This window comes from Hylobates moloch, unplaced genomic scaffold (genome assembly GCF_009828535.3).
Source record: "Hylobates moloch isolate HMO894 unplaced genomic scaffold, HMol_V3 SCAFFOLD_23, whole genome shotgun sequence".
NCBI lineage: Eukaryota > Metazoa > Chordata > Mammalia > Primates > Hylobatidae > Hylobates > Hylobates moloch.
This window is the reverse complement of record NW_026652298.1, coordinates 21,634,940-21,640,223: the sequence shown is the minus strand read 5'-3', so window position 1 is coordinate 21,640,223 and position 5,284 is coordinate 21,634,940.

The following is a 5,284-nucleotide window of genomic DNA, read 5'->3' as shown; positions in this document are numbered from 1 at the left end:
ATCATAAATCAAACCATCATAAATCAGGGACTGTCTATAAATATCTGGCCGATGAAATCACTATGTGATGAACTACAGCTCTAGGCTTAGTTCATTGTTTGTAGCTCTAGACACAAAGAGTGTGAATAGAAGTAAGGAAACTGTCTGGACTACAAGAAAACTAATCTGCATGTGAAATTAATTCAACCTACATCATGTATTATGACATGAAAATTTACAGATATTTATAAAATACCAAAAATGATGAACAAAAAGTACAATGAAAAAAATTATTAAAAATTTACATGGAGAGTAGAAGAGAGAATTTGGCATGGGTATCATACACAACCTGTAAGATGTTTTCAGGATTTTCAATGAGAATGAGAAAGGGGTTGTGCCTTAGAGCATCTTCCATTTACACAGCCTACTCAGAGCTCTGGCATGTAGATAAAAATCAGCCTTTTGTAAACAGGAGATCAGAGGTTGGTGAGTCCAGGATAGGAACTGCAAATACAAACACACTCATAAGAAAGACATGAAATCAGGACATTCCACAGAGCACAAGACCAATATGGTGGGCATGGCTGGATCATAAGCCCAAAAGGTAGAGGAGGAGGACTGAAACAAGCATAATGGCAGGTTTTTCCTCCCTAAAACGTGTTTTCTGCTTCAGCACAGTTGAGACATTCATATTATAACCACCTCTGGATGAAAATCACCTGAAAATAATTTGGGAAAACACCCATCACACACACATGCACTCCAGAAAATTCACATAGTGATGTATAACACTGGAATGTACTTCCTGGACTTTGCATCTCATATTGGCAAGATATACTTTAGCTTGTGGAATGAATACTAAATCAGTTGCAACTTTAAAAAGTCTTTATCAGAATTTCAAGATGGCAACTCAATTTTTGACCTTCACATTCTGAGGATATTTCCAAACTAAATTATGCATGTAGCCACCAGTATAAGATATTAAGAATCCAGATACAACACTGTATGGTGCAAAGGTGGGGAGACCAAGGATTCAAAGCTCTGGATTTGAACACATACCAAGCCTCCAGCTAAAAGCTAGAATGAAATGGAAAGCCATTTAATTCTCAAGTTTCAAGTTGCTTGATCTGTAAAATGGACTGATATCTGCCCGGCCTACTACCTGGGATTGCCAGGGGGCTGTAATGAAAATAACAAATGGGACAGGGCTGTCAAGAGCTATAAAAGCCAGTATTGGCCGGGCGCGGTGGCTCACGCTTGTAATCTCAGCACTTTGGGAGGCCGAGGCGGGCAGATCACGAGGTCAGGAGATCGAGACCACGGTGAAACCCCATCTCTACTAAAAATACAAAAAATTAGCCGGGCGTGGTGGCGGGCGCCTGTAGTCCCAGCTACTCGGAGAGGCTGAGGCAGGAGAATGGCGTGAACCCGGGAGGCGGAGCTTGCAGTGAGCCGAGATCGCGCCACTGCACTCCAGCCTGGGCGACAGAGCGAGACTCTGTCAAAAAAAAAAAAAAAAAAAAAGCCAGTATTGGGGGGAACTAAGCAGTTTTACACATTTGTCTGATCTTTTTAACACAAAAAACTACAATAAACAGTCACTAAATAGATATGTGGTATGTTTGAAAACAATTTTCCTGTAGTTACAATTTAAAGGCATAATTGCAAGGAACTAGCTGCCTGCTTACCGTGTACTGTAATTGCATCAGTGTAGCATAACAGATGTGCTATTAAGACAAATGTGCTGTAATCCCATGCTTTGGGCAGAAGGCGGTCATTAGGTGTTGTAAGTAGCAATTATGGCATACCTCCTCCTTTCCAGCCTGTATCGATTTTTCTTTCATTTGTTAATGTTGCTTCAAGGCTATGATTCAAGTCCACCATTCATTTCACGCAACAGATATTTGCTGATAGCCAACTATGTGCAGGCACTCTTCTGCAAGATCTCCCCTTACACCCCAGATGAGCTAGAATTCTCAGACGCCCTCCCACTTGACTCTCCAGGGACCCTGTTCTGTTTGGGAGACAAATGAAAATACATTGCAGTCTAATTTTATTATTGACAAGCAGAAAAAGTGTGGACTCATCATGCCTCGCAGATGGCCCTTTGAAGTCTGCATTGGAAGTCTGCCTTCAAACACAACCAGGAAACTGACCATTCACCTACAGCCAGGCAGGGTCCATTCAGTGCCCTTGCACTGGAAGCCAGTGTCTTGTGTCCAAAGTCCCAGATTGAGAAATATTAGAAATATTATACTCTTTGTGTATGAGCTACAGCTTCAATGGAGGATTTCATCCTTTCCTTCACCAGTAAGGCACAATCAACAAGGGATATTCTGGTGAGACTAGAAGAGGAAGATAGATGGGATAAACCAAACAGGAAATCAGTATAAAAGATGCTGCCATATCTGGAGGGAGGAAGGGGAGATTGGAAAAAAGTCAGCCAGGAATACAGATGGGCAACAATCATCCATGAATGAAAAAAAGAAATGAACCACCACACCACATTTCTTCTTTCATTCTTATTCAGTGTCAGTGACTATGATAAGGATTTTCCCTTTCTTGTTTCTATAAAGAGCTAAACTTTATTCAGCACTTTATATGCATTATCTCATTTAATCCTGACAGCCATTCTATGATGTATGTACTATTATTATCCTTATTTTATAGGGGCAGAAACTAAGCCTTGACATAATTATGCAATTGCTCAGGCTCACTTAAGTAGTACATGGAGTATGAAGGATTTGAACCTAGATTTTTCTGCCTCCAAAACTCAAGTTCTTAACTATTATGCCTCTCATTATACAAAGGTTGGCTTGAATTGGCCCCAACTGCAGTGATATATCTCATGTACTTGTCAAGGAAAAATACATTAAAGCCAACAAAAAAAATCAAGACTATAAAAATTAAATGTGTTGACAAGAAACATAGGAGAGTCATATACTACAAGAATTGGGGACTACTTTTTAAAAATCAGTGATTGACTCATGTAATACTATATATACTTGTATCTCCTATTATAAACTGCAGATGGGAAGATGGGAGTAGTGAAGAAAAATTTGTACAAGAATAAAAAGCTCAAAATAGATTTTGTTGTTGCTGTTGTTGTTTTTTGAGAGGGAGTCTTGCTTTGTCACCCAGGTTGGAGTGCAGTGGTGTGATCTTGGCTCACTGCAACCTCCATCTCCTGGGTTCATGCAATTCTCCTGCCTCAGGCTCCCAAGTAGCTGGGATTACAGGCATGCACCACCACGCCTGGCTAATTTTTGTATTTTTAGTAAAGACACGGTTTCACCATATTGGTCAGGCTGGTCTTGAACTCCTGACCTCAAGTGATCCACCCACCTCAGCCTCCCAAAGTGCTGGGATTACAGGCATGAGCCACCACACTCAGCCTCAAAATATATTTTTTTAAAGAGGGCAAGAAAAGATAGAACCAGCCAGGTGTGGTGGCTAGTGCCTGTAGTCCCAGCTACTCAGAGGCTGAGGTAGGAGGATCGTTTGAGCCCAGGAGTTGGAGACCAGCCTGGGAAATATAGCAAGACCTTCATCTCTACAAAAAAAAAAAAAAAAAATTACCCAGTTGTGGTGGCACACACCTATAGTCCCAGTTACTAGGAAGGATGAGGAAAGAGAATCATTTGAGCCTAGAAGTCTGAGACCAGCCTGGGCAATACAGCGAGACCCCATCTTAAAAAAAAATCAACAAATTGAGAGTGAGGGAAAAATAAGCAGAAGGAACTTGAGCTGAGTGAATTCTAAGGACCCAGGCTCACGTCCGTCACTCATGCTTCTCCTCTCCTCCAGATACTGACCTGATGCGTCGCCACTCACAGCACACATACATTCTCATGTCAAACTTGCAAAATAAAAGCAACTACAGTTACAGGTATGGAAGAGGACAGTAGGTATGTGGGGACCTAGGGTAGGATTACGGAAGATTTTTTGAGGTTTCTATCCATACAGCTTCATCCCCACACCAAGGCTTATATTTGAGAGAGTCAAGACAAGCCCTCTTAAACAACACTGGGCCAAGGAAAGGGGGACTTTGCAACAGGACGCACAATTGGTCATTTCCCTAGGAATGTACCATCTCTTCTGGCTCCCTGCCTCACTCTCCTCCCCAGATCTCTCCTACCCAACTTTTTCAATCGTGGGGATTTTAACCTCCAAACATTGGTAGTTTTAAAACCAATGTTTTATCTACAAACCAATATTTCATTTGGTTTGTAGATAAAATAGTACAAGGACAACTGCCAGCATTCAAATCCTATTAAGAAATCTATGAGAAGAGCAAAATTTTAACTTTCTCCTTCAAGGTTATGAAGATATTCCTTGGTTACTGTCATTTTTTAAATTCAGTTTTAATCCCCTGCGTGCAAGCAAAAACTGCTATATGCATCCTGCTATGTTTTAAGGGGAGAAAAGCCCCAGAAGAGATAAGCCAGGAATGGGACTTCAAAAACCTTCTACAGTCCCAAATCCTTTGGGAAGCACATTAGGGTAGGCTGTTTGCGTCCATTTACATTTTTTGTTCTTGAAAATTATAATTGAAGGAGAGAGAGTGACCTGAATCCAGCTCTACGTTCTATTTCCCAGAAGTGAGAGTAAGTGCGTAATTCTCTATTCCAGTATAAGGGCCATTGTTGCCAGACAAAAGTAGGAAGCTTATGTTTTAAGGAAGAGTTTAAGCTGCTGTTTCTTATTTAACATGTAGTACGTTAAACAGAGAATGTGTTCAATAAGAGTTTACCTACTTAAACTGAAAAATGAATTCAAATGACTGGGGGGGAGAGGAGTTCTTTTCCTTAAAAGTTTAATTCCATATTAAATTCTTTACTGCCAGAAAACATATTCCTCAAAAATTAAAAACTACAAAAGGAATGTAAGACAAAGAAGACATTTTAAAATTAAGGATTTAAACCTTCACAAATAATATACACATATATAGCTGAGAATTGTAAAACAATTTTATCGATTTACCATCATAACAAGTGCCATAAGAGCTAAAGAACATTCTCTACACCCCTAGTATTCATCCAGTGGGTTGTCTTAGCAACAGAAGGAGTATACTACCAGCTTGAAATGTCAGAAAAGGTGTAGAAATGTTTGTCCCGGCCGGGCGCGGTGGCTCACGCTTGTAATCCCAGCACTTTGGGAGGCCGAGGCGGGCGGATCACGAGGTCAGGAGATCGAGACCACGGTGAAACCCTGTCTCTACTAAAAATACAAAAAATTAGCCGGGCGTGGTGGCGGGCGCCTGTAGTCCCAGCTACTCGGAGAGGCTGAGGCAGGAGAATGGCGT